General features: G+C 33.3%; 1 protein-coding gene across 6 annotated transcripts in view; it reads left to right on the forward strand.

Moving 5' to 3' along the window:
• LOC137640152 (uncharacterized) overlaps positions 1-27,500 on the forward strand; it is a 150,969-nt gene that overhangs the window by 54,311 nt on the left and 69,158 nt on the right. The window lies entirely within an intron of this gene.

Below are 27,500 nucleotides of genomic sequence, written 5' to 3' on the forward strand. Positions count from 1 at the left end.
TAGTTTTTACCTTTACATTAGCATTTATCCATCGGTTTGCAATTTTATGATATTTGGTCGTGATAATGTATAGACCTAGGTTGTATATTTAATGCTTCTGGCAGACTAGAACATTTCGATGGGTCTGATGAAATAAAGCCTTAAGACAGGATACATTGTAGTACATCGCTGAAATGTTGTTATTTTATGTTTATTAAAAAAATCATTATTTCAATGTAGGCCTACTGTTATACTGACATCGGGTGTTAATTTTGAAAATCATTTAGTGAAAATATTATATACCTGCTGTGAGTAAAGTTGGGTCTGTGAAATACATTCAATACGTGGAGGTCGGTATAACATTTTAACGTGTGATTACTTGTTGCAGTGTTATTATTATTATTGTAATTATTAGCCAGGCTATAACTATAATTGTTAAACCAAAAATGGTTCAATCTCAAATGCTCCATCAGGAAAAGTAAGTTGATCACGTAGTTGTCCAGTATCTGATAAAAGATCTATTTTAATGCAAACCACGAAACTGTTTTACGTCCAGCAATCGAATTGGATGCTTCGTGTTTTAATCCCTCTATGAAATAGATTTTTCTATTAATTTACTGGTTATTTTTTTACAGCATCCTATCTTGCTTATAATTGTTTCCATTAAAGGTTTAAAGGCCACTCATGAATGGCACAGGCAAGGGACAGTGGCATTGCCCTATCAAGCAGGACAATGCCGTAAAGACTGACCATTTTATATATGATTATCGTCCAAGTCCCTCTCCACCCAAGCTAGGACCAAGAAGTGCCAGGCAATGGCTGATGATAACTCAGCTGATAGACCTAGGCTATAGGCTCTCCCAAACACCCCATCCTCAGCTCACAAGGATATTGGGGTTAGAGCGACCAAAGGAACTAACGAGTTTATACGGGACTCGAACCTCAGACCGGCGATCCCTAGTGAGGGACGTTACCACATCGGCCACCACAACCCTATTATCTGATGTTATTTGTTTCCTTATACTGTTCTTTAGAGGGCAGTCATTGTGTTGAATGCTTATCAAACCACAAGTGATGCTATTGTTCATTTTCAATTGATTGAAGTGCATGTAATTGACGAATCACAAGATAGAGGTATATTTTTTTCCATTTAGCTTAGTAGTTTGGTACTTCAGTTAAGCCCTGTTCTGATCTGAACAGGATACTTGGTAGTTTTTCCTATTTTATTTGCTCTTATTAAATGTTTTCAGATTGCCTATCTTCCTTTTATGTTCACAACCGCTTGTGTATCGAGGACATTGAAGTGGAGTGAATCATGTGTTATTGAGTAGCGAATGTTTTTCGTGCACGATTGCACATGAAGGATCTATTTCATCATCTGCTTTACTCGAAATAATACTTTGTCGCCCTCCTTATGAAATCTATTTTGAACCAGGCTGGTTAGGGGGAGTTTATTTTGGAAAATATATAGCCAATTAGTCAAGTGAACAACTTTTAAAACAGCTGAGTACACTGCTCGAATCTCTGGTCCCACATAAGTTAATCTTTTGGTTCAGTCGGGATACTAATTATTTTTAGCTGTTGATTATATACCGTATTCATTTAAGAAAGCTGACAAAAGTTCGAATTTGTTCATTTTGAATGTTGCTATATTGGCTATGGTTGTAATTTTGTTTAGGCCTAGTCAAGAAGGATGGCTGTGTTATTGATAAGTGAAGCTGTATCGTATTTATTTATTTTATATAACTTGGAATATTGTATGTATAATTTTCAGTTATTAAAGAGGTAACTATCGTGTAACTACAATACTTTCTTATTGGTTATTTGGCAATTTTGATTCTTATATTTTGAGTTGGCTACGTCAGTGTTTGAAAGCATTTGTTGGGCAACAATTTGTTGATTGTGCAACTTTGTGGGTATTGTGTTTGAATGATGCCAAATACCAAGACGTGCCTTGACTGTCACGTGTTGGTATCCTGACTGTAAAAGAAAACGAAACATTTTCTTTTTGTGGAATTGGTTTTCTTACAATGACAAGGCAGAAATTTTCAATGGGAGTACGGTATGCATACAGTATATAGTTTTATGTAAACAAATATGTAGAGTTGCGGGCATATTTCACTCTTGCTTCATTATAATCATATGTTTGTGAAGTATTTTGTCTTACGCTATTCCTGCGGTGAGGTGGGAGTCATAGAAGACACCTCATTTTTTCGGTAACCGATTAGAACCTACACGAATACAGTAAACTTTATTATGCAATGAAATGTGTTTTCACAGAATTGTCCGGCAACTGTTAAGGCCTCTTGATTGACGAGCATGCAAAGTTGCATAGAGGCCGTACCAGGCCAAAACTCCTAGGAAATCTGATATATATTGTTAGCGTATTTAGAGAAATTATGGTCGCCTGTTGGTGTATATAGTTGTATTTGATAAGAAAAAGTTGAAGAGTGAGAGTTGTTCTAGTGTTCTCATGTTTAAAACTTCGTAGAATTACGTGTATTATGTATAGTTCCCTATTTAGAGATCCTAGGTATGTCCTTGTTGAGAAAAGGTTAAACAAAGAGTTGATCTGATGTTCTCGTATTTATTACTTTTCTGGATTGAATGGGGAGTTTATTTTCGTTAGAATATAAAGAAACCACCATAATGACTAACCCGATTGTTTGAAAATTTAACCCCGTATTATAAATGGACTGGTGGTTGATCGTATTTGAGAAATATTACGTTTTACAGTGTTTTATAGTACATAGCTCCTTGCTAATACTCTCTTGATGCTCTCATTAAGTATATTTCAAGTAATTTCATAAGTATTTTTATGCATAAATTTATTGATTAACACTTTGAGACAATGGCGGAAGGTGCTGATATTCAAGATTCTGGGAAAGAAAGGTAGAACAAGATGGTTGCACGCTGGCTGCTTGAAACATTTTGTATCCTTGTGAAAATCATTTAAAATTTAGGAGGATATGAAATTCAAGCTAACTCTGTGTGTATGTATGAATATATATATATATATATATATATATATATATATATATATATATATATATATATATATATATTCAAATAAGCTTGCCTGACCAGGGTTCGATTCCCGGCCGGTCACAAGCTCTTGTCTTTTTGTGATTTCGCCTGGGGCTCTGATCCCGAGGTCGTTTAGAGAATCCAGACATTAATGTATCAAAAATATATGGCTTATTTGAATATGAAAAACACGTCTAAATGTGCAAAACTTTATCATATATATATATGTATATATATATATATATATATATATATATATATATATATATATATATATATATATATATATTGTATGGTCAGTTTCGAGGGCATTGTCGCTATCCCTTTGTTCTGTCATTCAAGAGCGACCTTTGAACTCCAACACTGAGGGAAATCATACAGGTATGGTGCACTTTTCTGGGTTGACGACTTAAATGATTTTAGGTGTTCCTCTTATATGAAATTTTCTGCCAGTAATTGAAAGGTATCTGATGGAGGATACTTGCTGATGGGCTGTCCTGTGGCATTAGTCGGTCTGAGAAATATATCTGCTTTGCTTTCACCTCCAATACATGAACAAAATTGTTGCGAAATACGTTTGATGTATTAATGTTTGTAGACTTAATTGTCAGAGTTAATGTCAATCCAAGTTTGTTGTGAAAGAGCAATGCATTGTGGAGAAAATACTTTTATTCTGACTTCAAAATGAGATGGCAAACGTACTCGTTTCAAGGAGTTTTATCTATGATCATTTGATAGCAGTGTATTTATAACAGATATGTCTCGTTCAACAAGTGATCTCTGAAATCTATATAGATAACAGTTGGTAGCGTGATGTTTTGGAATTGTCTGTTGTATCGATAGAGGAGCAGATTAACATTGTAATCGAATGTCCCCCGAGGCGACCTTTGGAATGAACAAGATTATTGTCACCTGACTTTGAAAAAGCGGTACGTAGATGTAAATTTCACACGTGTATATATGTTACATATCTTTTTTTGTATGCGTCAGTATTTTTTCATGATTGTAATGAGTGAAAGATTATATATACAGTATATATATATATATATATATATATATATATACATATATATATATATATAAATATATATATATATATATATAAATATATATATATATATATAAATATATATATATATATATATATATATATATATATATATATATATATATATATATATATAAATATATAAATATATATATATATATATATATATATATATATATATATATATATATATATATATATATATATATATATATATATATATATATATATGGGGGGGCATGCACCAAACATCATCCCACAACAGTTTTGGAGAGCCGAAAGGTTGCCATCAGCCGACACTTTCTTTCTCTGGAGAAATACATGAAGAAGTAAGGACACACAAAAAAAAAAAAAAAAAAAAAAAAAAAAAACAAGAAAAAAAAAAAACCTGTGTGCTACATATGCACGTGTGAAATTTACATCTACGTAGTTCTTTCTAAGTCAGGTGACAATTATCTTGTTCATTCCAAAGGTCGCCGCGGGGGACCATCGGAAACTTGGAGCTTTCCTAAAGCCGTAGAACACAAGCTAGTTACAACTCAGAGAACTATGAAAAGAATAATGATGGGAATAACACTAAGAGACAGAAAAAGAGCAGCTTGTATACGATAACATACTAAACTAGAAGTATTCTAACATGTAAAAAAAAAAAAGAAATGGACGTAGGCAGGACATATGATAAGAGGGACATATAGTAGATGTACATCGAGAAAAACAGAATGTGTCCATAGAGATTGCCAACGAAACCTGGAAGGAAGAGATGACTATGGATTGACGAACTAAGAAAAGTTTGCAGGTGTGGACTGGCATTGAAAGGCCATAAACAGATGCAAGTGGAAGGGCATGTCAAAAGCCTTTGTTCTGCAGTGGACTAGTAACGGTTGATGGTGATGTGTGTGTGTATATATATATATATATATGTATATATATATATATATATATATATATATATATATATATATATATATACATATATATATATATATATATATACACATATATATATATATATATATATATATATATATATATATATATATATATATATATATATATATATATATATATATATAATATGTGTATGTATGTATATGCAATAAACCACAGGTAATGTGAAAATATCGAGCGAATTTCTATTACTTTTGTCTTTTAAGACATGATGTTGAGACAACACTAGACTGAATTTACTTAATATTTTCATTTTTCATGTGGTATATTTCATCTGAGCATCAAGTAGTATATATATATATATTTATATTTATATATATATATATATATATATATATATATTTATATATATATATATATATATTTATATGTGTATATATATATATATATTTATATATATATATATATATATATATATATATATATATATATATATATATATATTTATATATATATATATATATATATATATATATTTATATGTATATATATATATATATTTATATATATATACTGTATATATATATGTATATATATATATATATATATATATATATATTTATATATACTATTATTATTATTATTATTATTATTATTATTACTATCCAAGCTACAACCCTAGTTGGAAAAGCAAGATGCTATAAGCCCAGGGGCTCCAACAGGGAAAAATAGCCCAGTGAGGAAAGGAAATAAGGAAATAAATAAATGAAGAGAACAAATTAACAATAAATCATTCTAAAAACAGTAACAACGTCAAAACAGACATGTCATATATAAACTATTAACAGCATCAAAAACAAATATGTCATAAATAAACTATAAAAAGACTCATGTCCGCCTGGTCAACAAAAAAGCATTTGCTCCAACTTTGAACTTTTGAAGTTCTACTGATTCAACCACCCGATTAGGAAGATCATTCCACAACTTGGTAACAGCTGGAATAAAACTTCTAGAGTACATACATACATACATATATACATACATACAGTGTGAACTAGCATTACCTGGTAGAGTCCCTCACTTGAGAGAGGTCTTTCTTTATGTAACGTTCTAAATTCGTCAGTGTACTTGTTACTGTTATCCGCTTACAGTACAGTTCATGAATGTTGATAAATGTTATCTAGTAGATTGCATGTTACATAAAAACCTCCTGCCATTGCTGATTTGGTGAGAGTGTTATCAGAACTTGACACTTAGCTATTTCAAGCTATTTTAAAGCCAGCGAATGCATTTAGTTGTAGAGTGCGTCGATGCAGGTGTTTCTGTTGCTATGTGGTATCTTGTATCCACGACATGAGTGCCATGTGTTACAGGACACCTGCTTGGCTTTCAAGTGTCGCGTTTTGAAAAGTAGTTTTTATAATTTATGCCTTGATATGCCAAAACTGCGTAGATAGGTATGTTCGTTGCTACATTCTAGATATACCAGCAATTTTTTATTAGTTATAGTGAATTCTTCTTGTTCTTCTTGTTTTGGGTTTAAATCCAACCCTCCACTGAAGTAGCGTGAACTACTTCTCGGGCGGGTCCATATTAATCATCTAACGAAACATTTTCATTATAACTTATACGATTCTTTGATTGTAGCATCTTCCAAATCTTATGATCTTGTGAAAAGTAATGTCTTTAGTCTCTTCTTAAATTCAATTTAGGTCCTTCATTTCAGTTGGCAGTTTATTATAATGTCTAGGCGCACAGTAGCTAAAATTCCATGCACTTACTCTAGTTTACTGCAATGTGACTTGCTACTATCCTTTGTCGTTTGTTAATGTCCTAGTGCTAGAATAGATGAAGTTTATCTGATGAGTATTGTCTAGTTTTATAGATACTGACGCAACTCCCTAAAAGTGTTAGTTGTCCAAGAAAACTGTGGTCTTATGTTCTCGTTAACTTTACTGTTGCTTGGACTTTTTATTTTTCTGTGTATAACTTATACTTTAATATCTATTTATAAAAGAAAGTGTATACATGAGACACATACTTATTTTTTTTGGGATATCTATTTTGAAAAGAAAGTGTATACATACGACCTACTTATTTGTTTGGATATCTGTTTTGAAAAGAAAGTGTATATATAGTACATTATGCTTATTTTGTTTAGAATGTATGTATATAAGTATAGCTTGGGCTTTGGAAAATGAAAGCAGAAAGTGTATAATTCGTGAAATATAAGTATGCCCGACTATCAAGACCCAATTTGCATCCTTTTGAAAATTGGGTATTATAAGCCTTCATGTCTAATTGGTATCAAACTAGAGAATAAGAAGGTTTTCAAATGCCAATAATCTTCTAAGCCGAAACTTTAGATTTAATGCGGTTCTTCTCGTTGATTTGCATCGTTGAAAGGCCATTCGAAAATATCTTGCAACGTTTAAGGTGTGGAGTGCCTAAAATTAAAAAAAAAACTTAATAAGTAGTGACAGTATTTTTCAAGTCAACTCTGCTATATTTTCTGGGGTGTTCTTCACGACGTTTATACAAAAACGCTTAATTTTCAGCCTATGGAATGCCACGATTGGTTATGCACTTTGATCTTTTACATTATAGGACAAGACTTTTATGTACTGTAAGTAATACATTTCTATTTTGTACAAGACTATCGAGATGCCATGTCGAATTTTATTTTTACTCAGAAGATCGTGATTGAAAGTTAATGTATATTTTATTGTTTTGCCTTTCCCCCAACGCATTATGATTGTTTCTTTCTTTAGTCAACAAGTTCATCTTCTGCTGAATGTCCTCACGAATTAATATAACATAGTTCGATAAAAAAAAGAAAGTCCACTTCTTTTTTAAAGCATTTACATCACCAGCCATAATGTCAAGTGGAAGCTTGTTACACAATCTTGGTACAATTTTTCAAATGAACTTTGTGTATTTGAATCAAATCTCCAGATAAGAAATGGGAGGACTTTGTACGTTTACTGTATTGTTGAGTAAAAATTGATTAGTTATGAATTATATCACAGCTCTGAAGTTCTTTTCCAGCATCATATCGTCCACCTTTCAACAGGCGGTGATTATCTTCCATTATTGTTAGGTTTTAATCCATTTTCTTTCTTGTCTTTGCTGGCCTGATCTTGAGAGTGAGTTACTGTGCAACATAGTCATAATCACATCATCTGCCGCCTTTGGTCGCTGGAGTGGGAAGCAAAAATTAACAGGTGTTGCAAAGAGATCCCATTTGAGGTTTTCGTGTCTGGTAAGAGCTGCTTTATTCGGGCCTGGTGCAGTATTGCAGTTAACTGGGTTTGCAGATGTGGAGTTGCAGCAGAATCCTTTATTTGGCGACTGGAGTCAGTGAGTTGTTTGGGAGATGAGAGTTTCTTATAATATTGGAAAAATATTGATGGCTCTGTTGTATTGTTGTTGTTACTGATTCCGTGTAGCTTCTCCCAGGTACGGATGAGGCATGAAATCTGATATACTGCTTATGCTAAACTTTGTTATGAAGGAACAGGTGGAGTCTGTCCCCTTATTTCACCGTATTTAATCCTCGAAAGATTTGGGATTATGAAAATAGAGCAGATGTGTTAATAGGTTGATCATTCTAAATAAGAACTAGACACTTGCTGAAGGATGTTGTGTATATTTTGTTTTCGTACAGTTCTCTATTGTCGCCATTGTGCTGGCACGCCAAGGAATAGATCAGGTGCAAAGCTTTAGCTAAGGTATCGTAGCCTGCAAAGCTAAGATGGCAATGTAGAGATTTATCTTGTGAAGCATTCTGTCTTTGATATTGTAATATTAACAGCTAATACGAATTTAATAAAAAAAAAATGGATTTTTTATATAGAGTGCAACTTTCTTTGTAAGACAAAATTGTGCTTTCCTTATCGTTAGTGATTTTGTGTGTTAGATTTTCTCCTCTAATAATCTAATTTACCTGATAATGTTGTTAAGCTGTAGTGTAATGTCTTTTAATGGGCCTATTTTTTATATTGGCCTTTAAATTTAAATAATGTATGATCAATCTTGGACACAAGTTTAAGATATTGCATTCTCTGCTAAACCAATCATTACGCAGATTATAAAGAATTGGACATAATGCATGATTATATTTAACTTTGCATAAAGGCAAAGGTGATAAATGCTGTTGTGAGAATTATCGGAAACAGTATTATTTAGTATGCCATGGAAAGTGTATGTGTATGGTAGGATTTTGATTGAGAAAATAATGGTAGAGGATAAATATATGCATGAGTAGATAGTAAGAGAAAAATGGAACCGAGGAAGAATTGAATAGTGAATGGTAGTATAGGTGTTTGAATAGTAGAAGAGGTTGATTTGTATGTGACTCGTAATAAATATAATCAATAGTTGAAAGATGAAAGAATAAGGGGTACAAAAGAAAGATAACAGTCTTGAGTTGTACGTGGAAGCTACAGTGGGAATATAAGAAGGGTCTGTTGATTTCATTTTTTATTGGAAGTATAGATATTAAATGCAAATTTCAGAAACAAAAGTGTGAGCTGTTATGATATATGTGGTGTAGAGAAAACTGGGTATAAGAAATGAGGAGGTACGCCAAAATTATTTAAAGATAGTATGAGACAGGTGAAATTGGGTTCTGTAATTGGAAAAAGTGTATAATTCAAAAGTGCTAGTGGGTAGGTAGCAGGAGATGAAGGCCTCGAAAGGGTTGGGTAGATAGTTAAAAGCCTTGATATCCATGGAGCTCAGTAAGGCCTGTAAGATAGAGTTTAATGATGCAGTACGTGCAAGGGCATTGGACACGCTGCTGATGAGCCTTTTATGCGTGGGTTTCATCCATGATCCACGTTAAAATACGTATGAGGGATTTACTTGTATATTGTTTTTCTCTAGAACCACTCATGTTACGGGAACTATTTAATGTGGGAAAAAATTTGTTCGAAAAAGCCTATGGGTAAGAAAGATGTGTAATTTTACTGTTTGAACCTACACATTATTTGTCTTGTAGTAATTTTATAAAGGTCAACTGTTTATTATTATTATTATTATTATTATTATTATTATTATTATTAGTTGGAAAAGCAGGATGCTATAAGTCCAAGGGGTCCAACAAGGAAAAATGGCCCAGTGAGGAAAGGAAATAAGGAAATAAATAAAATACACGAGAAGTAATGAATAATTGATATGAAATATCTAAAGATCAGTAACACCGTTAAAATAGATGTATCCTATATAGCCTAAGCTATGAGGAGAGACTTGTCATCCTGCTCAACATAAAAACATTCTTTGCAACTTTGAACTTCTAAAGTTCTACCGATTCAAATGCCCGTTTGGGAAGATCGTTCCACAATCTGGTCCCAGCTGGAATAAAACTAGAATATTGTGATGGAGAAAGTATGACTCTTAAAAATAACTGCATGACTAGCACTACGTACAGGACGGTACATTCTGGGTAGATCTAAATGCAGATGATGTTCAGAATTATGAAAAATCATATGTAACATAATTAGATTCTTGATCCGTCTCGTAAGAATAAAAAGTACGTAAGAATATTTTATAGAAATGATTGTAAAGAGATTCTGAAGGATGTTTTTATAGATTAGCTTTTAAACAGATGCCAAGAGTCGTTTATCCTCATTGACTGCTGTGTGTTGTCGTGCCTGCGAATTCATGCTCTGGATTATCGGCAATTCTTCGTTGTAAACAAAGGAACGTAGGTCGTGATTGGAATAAGGTCATGACTCGATTGGTCGTCCTCATCCTTTTGGAGTCCTGTGAAAATATAGTGCGCACTTGTTTTCGTGTCTTACACGGGTTAGAAATCTTAGTGTAGTCCAGTGTACGTGATAAAGGTTACCCTGGGGTATTGCGTTTTAGGTGAAATGACAGACTAAAACTGGCTGTATTATTTGTGTTTGGTATTTATACCCATCATAATTTATGTTGATCTCTATATTTTATTATTATTATAGCTACAACCCTAGGCGGAAAAACAAGGTGCTATAGGAACCCAAAGGCTCCAACAGGGTAAAATAGCCCATTGAGCAAAGGAAACAAGGGATACATCTTTACCTTGTCTTCATTTCCAATTGATTTTCCTCTATTGGTTTACTGATATGTGGCATTCTGGAGCCTGTTAGATCTAGTCATGACCAGAAATTCAGTATAAAATTACTGCTTTTCTGGTTAGCGTATTGTTATCATGCCGCAGGAAGCCTGTTTATTATGGACGGCTCAAGGGAAAGCTGAAAGACTAGGATATAGCCGGTTGAACTCTCCTGTCCTGTGGTATCACTAGTCTGTCCAAGGTCCATCCCATGTACTCTGGGATCTTAGTAAGACGTAATTTTAACGTACATCTGTTAGTTGCTTGTGGATAATTCTGATTCGCTTTAGCAATTATTTAAAAATGTTCTTTAATATTTCCTCATTTGTTCCAGTAGTAAGGCCTTGTAATTTTATTTTATTTTTATTCTTTAACCCGTCGCTCTGTTGACGGAAATATGTTTTCCGGTTTACTTGTTTATAAGTTTTTTTTTCGCTGGAGATGGGATCATTTTATGTAATCTCTGAAATATCCTTCAGAGAAAAGTCGTTCGTGTTATTGAAGCGCACATGTAGCTTAGCCACCATATTGTTTTTTAGACTCTGAAGAATAGGCCTAATACTTTCAAGATCCTCCTAGCTAAATAGAGCTTGGTTGTCGTAGTTGTCAGATTTTTTTTTTCACAATTTTTATTTATTGTTAATTATGAAAGCATTGCTATATTATCTGGGAGAAGGATTTTAATTGTTTAACATTTTTTATTATTAAATTGGCATAATAGCTCATTTTTTGTAACAATAATTGACTTTCATTTGGGCGAAAGGAGTAATTATTTTGAAAAATATGGTAAAATGAAGCTTTTTATCACCGAACTAGGGAACTTAACTTATGAGGGTGATTTAGGGTTTTGCTTACATTGATTTTTCATATACGTGACCATTGTTTTTTTTTTATTATTATTCTCTTAATCCTAGTTAATGTAAGCTATTACACTTTTGACCGAGGACAGAGTAAGGTCATCGGACATCACTGTCCACGTGAGAGAAGCCTGATGTGATAGTTGGTAGGTGGTTCCAGCATTTAATTAGTGGTTTTGATACGACATGGACAGCAGCGATCTGGCACGGGGTGGCACGTCTCTTTCACAATAGCCTTAAGATTGTTATTTGTTTGTTAGACCTATTAGGAATTAGGGTGAGTCGTGTGTGTTGCTTACACAACTTTCAGAATGTTAATTTTTGTAGGACTCCTTTAATATTAAAAGTTTCCATAACATTTCTGGCGAAATTGGTCGTAATTAGACTGACTGTGTGTGGCTTTTGTAAACGTCAGAGGCTAAAATATGTGTCCCAAGGGGTATCTAGCATAATATCTCCTTTGAAGGGAGATTTTAGTAGATGTTCATTCGCAATTCTAGAGATTTGCCATCTTTTTGTGCCGGAAATTTATGTTTATTTGTTGGAATACAAGAAAGGAATCACACTGGGTGCGATGACCCCTTTTCCAATCCCCTTAGTAACTGTGCGAGCCGACGATACTGGCAGTGAAAAGAAAGAAGAAAAATAACATAACGACTCCTGTAGGAACAGTAGCTCAGATTTAAGGATCGGATTATTGTGGCCTTATATTTGTTAACCAAGATGTTCTTGAGGTTCTTGGTGTTGAGTGAGTGTTATCTGTATTTTTTTTTTCCTTGGAGATAAAACATGTGATTCGTTTGTTTTTTTAGTTGCATTTCTCTACTTCCTTTGAATTTGTGTTTATTTGCTCCTAAATCTGTTGATGATATAATTATGATGTACCATGATCTTCCACTGTCTTGGGTTATAGGTCTCTTGCTTGAAGGTACACCCGGGCACACTATTCTATCGTATTTCTCTTCCTCTTGTTCTTTTCAAGTTTATACAGTTTACAGTATATATGAAAAATCTAATTTAATGTTGTTACTGTTCTTAGAATATTCTATTTTGATTTTTCATTATTTCTCTTGTATTTTATTTAATTCCTTGTTTCCTTTCCTCCCTGGGCTATTTTTCCTTGTTGGAGCCCTTCGGCTTATAGCATCATGGTTTTCTAACTAGGTTGTAGCTTAGCCTGTAATAATAATAATAATCTGCCATCCAGGCAAGAAAACCAATGATCGATCAATCACATTAAGCCGCATTACATACCGAGCGTGATGGTTTGAACGCCGGGTCTTTTTGAAGATTTAAAAGAAACCTACATTTGATGGGTGATTTTTAATGTGGAAAGTGTAAATTTTTGCTTAGTTTTAATTTACTGTTAGGAAGGTAAAATTCCTTATAAAAAGACTAATGTAGAAGAGAGACTTTAGCTATGGTAAGCAGCTCTTCTAAGAGGACACTCCAAAATCAAACCGTTGTTTTCTAGTCTTTGGTAATGCCATAGCCTCTGTATCATGGTCTTCCACTGTCTTAGGGTAGGGTTCTCTTGCTTGAGGGTACCACTTGGGCACACTTTTCTGTCTTATTTCTCTTCCTCTTGTTATTTTAAGTTTCTATAGTTTATATATGATAGATCTATTTTAATGTTTTACTGTTCTTAAAACATTTTTGCTCGTTATTTCTCTTGTAATTTATTTATTTCCTTTCTTTATTGGGCTATTTTTCTCTGTTGGAGCCCTTAGGCTTATAGCATCCTGCTTTTCCAACTAGTGTTGTAGCTTAGCTAATAATAATAATAATAATGATAATGAAAAGAAAAGTGTAGTAGAGAGAGAGAGAGAGAGAGAGAGAGAGAGAGAGAGAGAGAGAGAGAGAGAGAGAGAGAGAGTATTTCTTATTCAAACGAGAAGAAAGACCTTATTGAGAGATCATGCTTGCGTGTGGAGGATCACTTCATTTCCCCACAGCTCATCGCTGTGTTGCTCTACTTGTTTTTATGCACTAATTTTGTATTATTTTTTGTCTGTTAGTATTCATCTGGATTTCTTCTTAGCTCACGTGCATTGGTGCCCTGTGTGCGTCTGTCCGACAGAAGCCGACACGGGCTGAATTCATAAACACAATTGTCGAATTATCTAATCATTTATTATTGTATTCACGTATGTATGTGCGTGCGTTTGTAGTGTACAGACAACATATATGTATGTATGTATGTATATATGTATATGTGATACCTGAACATTTTGCTTTACCTTTATAATGAATAGACAACATATTTTCGTGGCATGCAAAAATCAAAGGCAGCATCTCTGGACAAACTGAACCCTTGTTAGTTTTCAGAAAAACTTAAAAACTGGCATTTACGTTTCTCCATTTATTATTTGGTGTCGATACGTGTTTCCAATCAAATTTTTTTATGTGACTCTCCATCAGTACCTTGCTTGAACAATATTAATACTCTTAATATAAAGGATATGTTGTTGAAAATTTTAAGATAAATAATTATCATTTCATTCTTCACATTTGCCTCCTTTGTGAATGTCTTTTAAACAGATTCGTTAAAATATTTTGTTTGTTTTGTTTTCTGTTTTGTGATTTAGATTAGTTTCCTTCTCTCTCTCTCTCTCTCTCTCTCTCTCTCTCTCTCTCTCTCTCTCTCTCTCTCTCTCTCTCTCTCTCTCTCTCTCTCTTATTTTCCTGATATTACTCTTAAACCTTATTAATTTCCTTAATATGTAGTATCTTGAATTGGACGTTTTTTGTTCGACCCTCTCTCTCTCTCTCTCTCTCTCTCTCTCTCTCTCTCTCTCTCTCTCTCTCTCTCTCTCTCTCTCTCTCTCTCTCTGTTTTAATTCGCCATTTACATGTTCAGTTCAATAGTGCATCCCCCTTACTGCTTCTTATTGTCAATGTATTGAGCTGTCTGTCGCGTGGCCTTGGGAGAGAGGAATTGGATTGATGACTTTGAATCCGTGGCATTGCCAAATCGTTCCCAGTTCGTTTTATCCAACCCATTAAAGATAAATGGACCAATTACAGAGGCTAAAGCTAGATCCCGATTGTTAGATTTCTTTCAATTTTTGCTGTAGTTCGTTGTTTGTTATTGGTAAAGATACTATTGGTGAAAATGTCGACCTGTCGTGTTCAACTTGTCGGCCATTGGTTCATATTTATTTGATTATATTACCTACCAAATTAGTCATTGTTAAGAATGAATGAGTAGATTCACGGTTTAAATGTTTAAAGGCCGCTCATGAAGGGCAAAGGCAAGGGACAGTGGCATTCCCCTATCGAGTAGGACAATGACCTAAAGAGACGGACCATATATTCACATGATCAGCGCCCAAGCCCCCTCTCCACCCAACCTAAGACCAAGAAGGACCAGGCAATGGCTGCTGATGACTCAGCAGGTAGACCTCTAGACTCCATCAAACCCTCCATCTGTAGCTCACAAGGAGGGGGAAGTTGCAGCAATCAAAGAAACTAATGAGTGTGAATGGGACTCGAACGCCAGTCTGTCGTTCACCAGTCAGGGACGTTACCAACTTATCACTTTGGCCGAAATTGGTTATTGTTTGTTCTTAGCATTTTTTTCTTGTCTTTTATAGTGAATGGATAATGTTTGGGCATCAGTGCAGTTTATAATTTTTCTTATGGAGGCTTATGTTCGAAAGGTTATGATACAGGTGAATATTTTTTAGCGTCAAGTTCAATTTTATAAACTGCCTTAACGCTTCTCTTAGTGTTCTTAAAGTTTAGATAGGTAATAAATCTGCATTTTTGGTTTGTTAGGGCAAAGATAAATCTTGATGAGCCTTATATTCTAAGAACGTATACTACTCATAAATGGCTTATTTATTAATAGTTCTTTATGGTTTGTTACTGTTACAAACAACAAAAGCCCTTTTTTATGTTTACTTATATATTAATTCTGGCATGAAACGTTAATGCTACTAGTAGTATTCTGATGAGAAACACAAGTTTGGTTCTTGGACTATTATTCCTGTAATGTTAGCTCGGAATCTTAGGACGGAATGTGTTTCCTCCTAGGAGCGAAATGGGGATATTTGACCGTTACCTTAAGCCCAACGGCGTTGGCCTATAAACACCCTTTGTTTGATGTATAGGTTTCGCCAGGCCATGAAGCAAACAATCACAGCTCCCATAAGCCATTCATAGAAATGATGGTACGGAAACTTTTATACATAAATATATATATATATATATATATATATATATATATATATATATATATATATATATATATATATATATATATATAATATATATATATATATATATATATATATATATATATATATATATATATATATATATATATATGGCATGGTTGGTTTCGACCTGGCCTTTCATTAGAAGGGGTTAGCGTTCGATCCCAAGTATGAGGTAGAAATTTATTTCTATTTGAACACGATGTTGTGTTGATATTTATCCATATATATATGTTTATATATATATATATATATATATATATATATATATATATATATATATATGTATATATATATATGTATATATATATATATATGTATATATATATATATGTATATATATATATATATATATATATATATATATATATATATATATATATATATATATATATACATATGTATAAATGTGATATATAGTTATACACGTATATATAAATATATACAAATGTATGTGTATATGTGTTTCACTGGAAAGTCGAGTCATTCTAGGCTTTAAAGGTGGGAGTTAGAGAGCTGTCAATCTTTGATGGTTTTAGGCGAGTTTACTTTTTTGAACGAATCCAATATAGATAAATTCAGGTGGGCGTATTGTGTGATGTTTTCTCCCTGCATTGATATATAAATCTATTAGTTCCATTACAACGAGGTCGGAATGACAGATATTTGATCCACATACGTTTGTGAAAGTTATATATATATATATATATAATATATATATATATATAATATATATATATATATTATATATATATCATATATGTATAATATATATGTATATCATATATATATATAGATTATATATATATATATATATATATATATATATATATATATATATATATATATATATATATATATATATATATATATATATATATATAATATATATATATATATTATATATATCATATATGTATAATATATATGTATATCATATATATATATATAGATTATATATATATATATATATTATATATATATATATATATATATATATATATATATATATATATATATGTGTGTGTGTGTGTGTGTGTGTGTGTGTGTGGAACTTTTCCTTCATAGGGCTGGCGAAACTTGCTGAACTAAGTGTTCATATAACTAAGAAAGCACTCTCTCTCTCTCTCTCTCCTCTCTCTCTCTCTCTCTCTCTCTCTCTCTCTCTCTCTCTCTCTCTCTCTCTCTCATCAAGTATCACGATAGTTTAATGGTACAACGCACCCTCTTCTTCCCATGAAGTGTGATGTAAGATGTTGCTCGAAGCAATGGTCTCCCTTGTGATGTTCACTTTAAAGAAACTGACCTAATGGTAGGTTAGAGTGACCTCATCGTGGAGATGAAACCCAGATTCCTTGATTGTGTAAGCACGGTTTTGCTTGGGAAAGTTCACGCATATATGCACACACTGACACACACACACACACACACACACATATATATATATATATATATATATATATATATATATGTGTGTGTGTGTGTGTGTGTGTGTGTGTGTGTGTGTCATATATATATATATATATATGTATATATATGCGTGTGTGTATATATATATACATTATATATATATATGTGTGTGTGTGTGTGTAACATCTTTTTAAAACATAAAGGTCTGCTCTCTCTCTCTCTCTCTCTCTCTCTCTCTCTCTCTCTCTCTCTCTCTCTCTCTCTCTCTCTCTCTTAGATCGCACAAAGCGCTAGACTAGCATTGTCCCACAGTGCTATTTCGACACAGAAAAATGGAATTGTTAATTCTGAAGGCAATGCGGCCGGTTTTAAATCTGACCTCGAGGTTAATGACCAATTACAGATCGAGAAAAGGCTCGTCAATTCTCCGAGGAAAACAAGACGATTGAAGAATAAGAATCAACCCATAATTCTTCTCAATTGCAGGCAAACGCCAATAAGTGAAGAGTGGGATTGCACTCCTAAAGCTAATATATCCCCAATCACAACGCTTGAACAAATATGAGATTACCTATCAGATCCGATACTCTTCCGTGTATTTATATCCTGACGCGAATCCTAGATAGGCTATCCAACTAATTTCTTTGATGCAAGAGGCAACGAACTAACGACACTTTAAAACATTGAATTTACATACGAAATTCTCCAAAAAAGGGGGATATACAATTTTTAGATTTAAGTCTGGAGGTAGGCCAAGCTACTTCCATGCAATCTTATCTTCACTGTTGAAAATTCCGTAATTTTAATCGGAAATTCTCTGTAAAATTATACGGTTCTCATCCGTATTTTCAGAAATACGGTCGACCGTAATTTTCACCTTACTTTGTTATTATCTTTTACGGGTTGGTGACCGTAATATCACACGTTAATGTCAATATAGCCTATCCTTTTTTAAAAAGGTAATTGCTTGGCAACAATTATTCCAGGATTTTTATCGGATTTTTTACGGCAAATTTTTAAGTGTAAAATTAACTCTGGAGCTGGGCCAGACCACTTCCACGCAAAAAGAACCTGAGATATCCCATATATCTCCAGTGGCGCATATCACTAACTATTAATAATATTGCAGAGATCATCAATCTCTTGGCCAGCACTAACGCCTAACAGCGAATGCTATTTCTCGTATTCGTTCCGGCCCGTATCAATAACATATCACCTTATGACGATCTTTGAAAAAAGTCGTGAGGAAAGCCATAGTCAAATACCTAACTGATATTGACCTTCTACCTGCAAATCTACATGGATTCATACTAAGGAGAGCTACGGTATTTCGCCAAGTCAACATGACAGTCAATATTTAGAATCTTAGTGAGGTGGCGAATTAGACATAATTTATCTTGGTGAACCTCTCTCTCTCTCTCTCTCTCTCTCTCTCTCTCTCTCTCTCTCTCTCTCTCTCTCTCTCTCTCTCTCTCTCTCTCTCTCTATGCATTAGTGTATTAGAATCACTCAGTTTTTCTACATTATAAGCACCACCTGGCTAGCCCTGAAAGGCAGTATTTATTCATACTCAGTGTTTAGTATACATTTTAGTTTCGATGTTATTCTCTAAGCAGTCTCTATATCCACCAACTTATACGAATAATTAAATGGTGGTATGCTAAGGTTATTAGCCTATCTATAGTGTTGAATTCATATTAATTTTTCTATGTTCTGATGTTTAACAGTAGTTATATGTCACCTGTTGTAGTGCTATACAATTACACTTTGCTATTATATGGCGATTTACCTGTCTGTGCCGTCTAACCAGAAAATACTTATTACTTTTCAATTGCTATTATAACCTCCGCCAACGAAGTTTGAAGGTGGTTATGTTTACCCCCCCCCCCCCATTTGTGTGTGTGTGTGTTTGTGAACAGCTCCCTGGCCACAATTTTAATCGTAGAGTAATGGAACTTGTAGGGATTAACTGTTATGTAAAAAGCTGGAAATGATAAAATTTTGGAATGTCAAGGTCACGGTCAAGCAAAATGTCCAATTCACGTAATCAGCCATAAGTTTGGACATCGTTGTCACAGATTTCAAAACTTGGTTTATATTTGAGTGTATGAAAATCCACGCCAATTAGTATATGTTAAGGTCAAGTTCGAGTAATAAGCGGTCGCGGCGGAGGTCTGCGCTATACTAAGTGCATTCTAGCTCTTAATGTGTATATACTCGTTATTGAGTAAGAGTGATAATCTTGAAAATGATATTAACTGATAGATATGCTAAATTTGTAAGAAGAAATCATAGTATATAAATAAATAGACAAATAAATGTTAAAAGTTGATATTACACGAATGAATTTATATAAAAGGAAATCCTTCAGATCTGAAGCGATTTTGATCTTTATTAGACTTTCTACTTCACCCACAAGCTTCCTGTCAGCGTTATCTTATACCAGAATCTGAATTTATTGTTTGGTTAAAAACATTTAAATCCTATATAATTTTATCTCGTAATAATGATATCTTAATAATATTGGTAATAGCAATACTACTACTAATAATGATAATGATAATAATAGCGGTAATAGTAATAATACAACAACAACAACAACAATAATAATAATAATAATAATAATTCAACAATCGATTTTGCTTTTATTCAAATCAGTGCCACTGGCACCTTATAATGCCAAATCTTAAAATCATATAGAAGTATAGTTGTCGATAATGTTTACGATGAGTGAGGATTACATTAACGAGCGTTAATTTGTAGGTGTCTTTGAACTTTATGAACGTTGGCGGTGTCATGATTAAACGTCTTTTGAATTTGATCCTCTTAGGAAAAAAGGTCAACCAGATCAGGCCAAGGTAAAGATATTTGCGCTACCTTCAATATTGTAAGTCATTCCTATTGAATTACAGTAAAATTCTTAAGCCTGGAGATTATATTGAGTTTATACAGTTCTTTGGCCATATTTTAATTAGAATCATTGTTCTAGTTTTAAATAAAAATGTCCACATTTTATGCATGTGATTTCTCTTATTTATTTCTTCTCTCATATAGTTATTTATTCGCTCTTTTAATCATTTTCATTTCGAACCTTTTGAAGTATTGTGTGGTTTCAGCATTTTATAATATTAACGACCTTCACTTGCCGCATTTTTTAATATTGTGGTAAGCAGTAAAGTTTCCTTGGTTTCATCGGATTTTTATGACCTCGAGAGTCATTTCGCATTGTCATCATGTTTTCTAATCGTTTCAATAATACCAGGAATTTTAAACGTTTTTCTTGACCTCATTAATGATCATGTGTCTCATCTTACTGAATTTTTTGGCCTCATAATAGCTTTTATATTTGTCACTTTTATTTATCTTTGCTATTATTGCTCAGTCTTTCTTTAGTATATATTTCATTTGAAGCTTATTATCTCATGTTTAAAGTGTACATTTCTTTGGTATATATTTCATTTGAAGCTTATTATCCCATGTTTTAAAGTACACAAACTCTCTCTTGATATATTTTGGATTAACTTTAGAATACCACGTTGCATAACTTAGATCTTATGTAACATGGCCGTGATGGATGTTGATCGAGAGGGTAAATTATATATCATTCTCATTACAAAACACGTTATTTATTGACTTACCGGTATATATTGACATGTATAAAAATACTATTCCCATGTAGAATTATTGACATTAATCTTGAGTTTGTAGTGGTATTAATGGGTGCGGAGATTGGCACTCAAGGACTTCGAGGGTCAGAATGATCGGAGGCTGGGGAGCTGGCATCAGACATTGATCCTTCGTCCTTACGTTAGCAATGGACCCAGAGTCAGGTTTTAGTTCGATTTTTCCTCTTCGTAACAACTTCTTTTAACGTTTGCGATCAGTATTTTTTATCTAAATCATTAGTTTGATACTAAAATGATAGAAGCATTGTCTACCAAGTAATGTATAAATAGAAATTGTTTATATAAGTATGTATAAACAACAACAACAACAACAAATGCAGCTTTTTCTAATCCACTGCAGGACAAAAGGCCTCGAACATGCCTTTAGTCATGTCTGGGGTTTGGCCATTTTCATCACCAAGCTGGCCACTGGTGAGGTTGGGAGACTTTAGGCTGTTCGCTCACGGCAAACCAACCTAGTAAGGGTATCCTTGACTAGTATAGCTTTGCTGATTATTGGGTTGCGATACACAAGTCCTTTCACCACGTTTATATATATATATATATATATATATATATATATATATATATATATATATATATATATATATATATTATATATATATATATATATATATATATATATATATATATATATATATATATATATATATATATATATATATATTATATCTCGTTTGTAATCTCACCAACCGTGATATATGTCGATGTGGCATAAACTCGTATGCAGAATCCAGCAAGTACATCTGGTGCTTCCCTAAGCTTTCTAACCGTCAAGCTTTTATTATTTTATGCTCTCTTGCAATCGGCGCAAGTGTTTGCACATTTGTTTTGATTCGCGCAATTGGCCTGGCACTTGTACATCGGCTGCTGTGGGAATGTTGTGTATGAAAGTCGTCTTTATTTTAGAAACATAAAGGGGATTTTACCGGCTCAGCGTTATGATGAAGAAGATAGGAAGCAGTTGAGGTTGTGTTTCGTCTTCTTGGATGAGGAGTTGATGAAGCAGCTACTTTGTTATTGTCCGATGCAACGGGATATTTTGGCTTGGGTTAAAGCGTTCGTCACTTTGGACTTACATGGTTTACTCTGTGGGAGAGGGAATGTTATTATATTACACGTGTATGTGACCCGTCAAAAGTGACAGCTAAATATTTAGATAGATATGTACGCAGACGCGCGTCGCACAACCCCTTTCACCAGGATATGACTATCTCCTCTCTCTACCAAGGGACGGGGGGAACTCGCGTGACCGGAAATTATATATATATATATATATATATATATATATATATATATATATATATATATATATATATATATATATATATATATATATATATATATATATATATCCTGGCACTGACTCTTTATTATATAAAAGATTTACTTGTATATTTTACTGCCACTACTATTACTAATACCGTTGATTGTATGCCTTGCATGGAAATGGGACTGGAATAAGAAACCCTGTATGGAGGGAGAAAGAGGTGGTCTCATTTTCAGAAAGTTGTCATAAACTGGAATAAGAAAGAATTAGTCAGATAAAAGGAATAAACTCTATAAGTTATTCATTTATTGACTCGGACATTTTTTCCTATGCCTAGATATGCCAATAATAGACCCTTTAAGTCAAGAGTTGTCCATTCATTTGGTTGAGACATAAGGAAAGGTTTGAAAAGCAGAGTTGTTTGTTAACAGTTGATGTTTTCTGAACCCCATATTTGATTTGCAGTACTATTTGTGTTATGAGTTGCTGTGTCTGTAAAATAAAAAAGTACTCTATAGTTTGGTAAGGTTTTAGTGATTTGAAATTGATAAGTACTTTCTTCTGGAGTTGAGAAGAGGTTTTTTTTTTTCACTCCTCAGAGAAAGATAAATTCGTGATGAAAGCAGTGCATTTACACACAATATATATATATATATATATATATATATATATATATATATATATATATATATATATATATATATATATATATATATATTAAATACATATTTACCCCTTACAGCGAGGTAACGAAAGCTGTTACCCTTAGTGTATCAGCATATGACCTTCTTTTGCTGATGGTGTTTTTCCATTTACTTTTGGTCACCCATCCAAGTACTGAGCAAACAAACCCAACATTATGTAGCTTTGCAGATTGAGGAACGAACATTAAAGCGAACATGTGATATTGTCCTATTATTGTAGAGCATAAAATCGTTCATTTTTCTACATTTACCAACTGGATGCCAGAAAACTCAAGATCAATCAAACAATATTTGTAAATATATAATGATTTGCAGATATGAAATTTTAGAGATTTGATTTTATCATATCTATATAAATAAGTCTTCTGTAGGTGTAGTTATCCCAAAAAAGAAAGTCACCCTCAAATGCCCTTTAATTTTTGGCAAAAAATCGTGGGTCTCTAGCTATCTAGAAGTTGCGTGTTGTCGCACATTCCAGGGGACTTATAGCGATTAGTAGAATGTTAAAACAAACAATGACGGCTTCTCTGTACTGAGTACCAGATTCTCTTTCTGGATACCGGCTCGGACTTCCGATGTTTTATCTTCTTTCTTTGGGGCCAATACAAAGCCACGGCGTACCTTTGATGCACACAAGTCTTCATCGATTCTTCCCAAGTAACAGTAATTTCTATTTGGATGCTACTCGGGAAATAGATAGAAGTCATATCCTTCTAGAGCATTTCATGGTGTTTCTTTTTATAATGTACAGGAACTGAAGCCACTGCATTGTCCCTGCGTTTTCATTCTGTTGGAAGATATCAGATCAGAGAAGAGCGTATCACTGTCGTTTTGGTATTTGACTCCTGATTGGTAATAGCAACAAAGAAAAAATGTGCCTGACAAGGTTAGCAGTATTTAGAGACTTCGACGTTTACCATTTGTTGGGAGTTTTGGGAACCTCTGTGTATATATATATATATATATATATATATATATATATATATATATATATATATATATATATATATATATATATATAATTCTCCAGAAACACAAGAGAACTTAGAAGATAAAGGGCTGAATGACTATTTTTATAGTGGTTCGACTTCTAAGAACAGAAATATATGTCTTCAGGATCAACAATATCCTTAAATGTTTATGTCCTTGCATGTAGACGTACACGTAAGTGTTTATTAAGGCCATTTGACTTATTGTCAGTTTTCCTCCGAACAACTTGATTCAAGGATTTTTTTTACAGTGATCTGGAAGGTCTTATCTTGCCCAGCGAAGAGCTAAGAAATAAAAAGAAGAGTGAAGAGAGAAGGGAGGGCCAAATTGTAGACGAAAAAAATACAGATTAGAAGCAATGATATGGAAGCCTTAACAAAATGGGGAATTGTAGGATCATCTTAGTTAAGAATACAACTCTGTAAATTAGGTCACAAATTAGAAGTCTTTTAATAATCATATTTTGTATATTTATGGTCTCTTAGGATTAATTACTTACGGTTCTGTCGTCTTGTGGTTTCTAAAACTTTCGTTTAGAAACTGCATTAAGTAAGGTAGTATTGTGGGTGTGGCAACGTGAACACAGTGAAGAAAAAATATGAAAACGGATCCTGCAGTGAGATTTCGACGAAAAGGGACCTAATAAAGAAAGAAGTAAACCGTAAGAGATTAAAAAGAAATGAAGTAAGAAAAAATACAGTATATATAAAATTTCATATCTCTATGAAAAAATAAGTAATTATTGTATTAAATTCACTTTAAAGACCATAACAAGAAAAATGTACCTTTATATAAATAAAATTGTGCTTAAAACCACACTTTATATTTCTCATACTTAACTTTCTAAACTCTTCCCTACCATGGTTAGTTAGCTAACTGTCATCACTCTTTCACACACCTCTCTTAACAGTTAAAAAAAAAGGGATGAGTTTTCCTAAACAAATGACTGCGTATATGCAGGTTTGATACGTCGTCCATTCTAGTAATTCAGCAGCGAGTGTAAATGAATAAGTGGGTTAGTCTGTGAATGAATATTTATTGTTTCACCTGTCAAGAATTCTCAGATCAAGTTTTCATTGGCGAGTGATCACCTGGCATCTTTAAATGCCGTCCGATATTGATTAGGTTATCTGCTTAAAATAGAACCAGGAATGTTTTATAAGCGTTTCTTAGCCCGGAGTGTGTGTTAGCTATATTTGTCTTCTTGAATGTTACCTTCGCGGGATAATCTGAAAAAGATGTTTTGGTCACCTTTAGATGCTCTTTTTAACTCGACCTTGTTCTGAATGTCGAGGTGAATAACCTTGTGAGAGCCACTGAGGTTTTTTGGATAGGTTTGGAAGCGGTTAAAGTGATCTACACTATTCCTCTGAATTCAATGTTGAAGTTTAATTTCAAACCATGTGATAATCTGTTATTTTTAATAAACGTAATGGAATTTTATAATGTAAATTTTAATGGACATCCATTCACCGAAACTTATAATTTTATATCAGGAATTCATTGCTTGATATTAGCACTGAAAATATCTCGCTTCAAAAGTGTTGGAGGAAATCGCTCGTGATACGAAATATAAATATTTATGTATTTCTTTTCTGGTTTTGATATAGGCTAAACTCTCTCTCTCTCTCTCTCTCTCTCTCTCTCTCTCTCTCTCTCTCTCTCTCTCTCTCTCTCTCTCTCTCTCTCACTCTCTCTCTCTCTCTCTCTCTCTCTCTCTCTCTCTCTCTCAGAAGAAGAAGAAGAAGAAGAAGAAGAAGAAGAAAAAAAAAGTAAAAAATAATTTGGCATGGCGACTGTGAATCCTTGTGCCGAGAATTTCCTCTGGCCTCTGCCAAGACTCCGTGAGGGGGGCTTTGATTGGCCTTAGTGGCCAAGAGGAAAGGAATGAGAGAGAAAACTCAAGATCCCGGATGTGAGGAGGGGGGTCGCAGTGAATTCATGGGAAACGGTAAGAATTGGAATTATGGACAGGCAGGGAAAGATTGCTCGAGAAAGGACGTTCTTGGAAAACATTCATGCAATGCTGATCCTTTTATTTTCACTCGGTGGAAAGAGACCAGAAATTTTTGTTTTCGTTTAGACTAATATAGACAACGATCTTTCATTATTATTATTATTATTATTATTATTATTATTATTATTATTATTATTATTATTATTATGGTAAGTATCACAGCCATTTTGGTGTGTTTGTCTGTTGCAACTACCACTGTCATCGAAGTTTTTTTTTTTCCGTTACCCTCATATGATTTTGCCATATTATTTTGCTTTTATTTTTGATATAATCAAAATTAGGTATTTCCTTGACAAAATTTTAGCTTTTGCATGGTTTGTTTGACATTCTTTATTTTCTCGTGAATTACATTTATTGAGTGTTATTATACTTTGTGAGATTTCGCCTGGGGCTCTGATCCCGAGGTCGTTAAGAGAATCCAGACATTAATATATCAAAATATATATGGCTTATTTGTATATATATATATATATATATATAATGTGTGTGTGCGTGTGTGTTTTTGTTTGTTTGTGCTCTTGTAAAACAGCTTCATGTAGTACAAAGGAAATGACCGAATAATTAAAACGAGTAGAAAAATAAAGGATTTTCTTTCAGATATGTCATTATTGTTTGTAAAGAGGTGAAGGCACCATTACTAATACAACTCCTGTTCGCCTCTCGTTTCATTCACGTGAACATTTTTCTTTTGCAAATAGATATGTTCCCAATAATAATAGACTTTGCATTTTCTGTTGGTCTCCAAAAAAAAAAAAAAAAACGGGAAACCTCTTTTTCACTTCCAAGAAGCCAGGGCAGGTGTCCGTGTGCCCACTCAAAGGACGGGGATTGCTTTGTCTTCTGTTTAGCTTTGCCAAGTTTCATTAAATCAGTCTTGAAGTCTACTGTGACATTTAAAGATATCTTGCTCTGTAAAGAGAATGCAACCGCTTTTCGTTGTTCTAAGAACACATTGAAGTTCCCCTTAAATTGGTCTTTCTTATAATCGAGACGTTTCTTTTATTGTTTTCTTTCCCTCAAGTATGTTTTATTGCTTTCGTTACCTTAGGTGTGTTTTATTTTCTTTCCCTTGGGTATATATTGTTGTTTTCTTTCCCTCGTGTGTGTTTTATTTTATTTTGGGTTTGTTTTAGTGCTTTCTTTCCCTCGGGTGTTCTATTTTCTTTCCCTCGGGTATGTTTTATTGCTTTCTTTCCCTCGGGTATGTTTTATTGCTTTCTTTCCCTCGGGTTTGTTTTATTTTCTTTCCCTCGTGTATGTTTTATTGCGTTCTTTACCTCGAGTATATTTTATTTCATTTTCCT

This window comes from Palaemon carinicauda, chromosome 4, assembly GCF_036898095.1.
Source record: "Palaemon carinicauda isolate YSFRI2023 chromosome 4, ASM3689809v2, whole genome shotgun sequence".
In the NCBI taxonomy this organism is placed as follows: domain Eukaryota; kingdom Metazoa; phylum Arthropoda; class Malacostraca; order Decapoda; family Palaemonidae; genus Palaemon; species Palaemon carinicauda.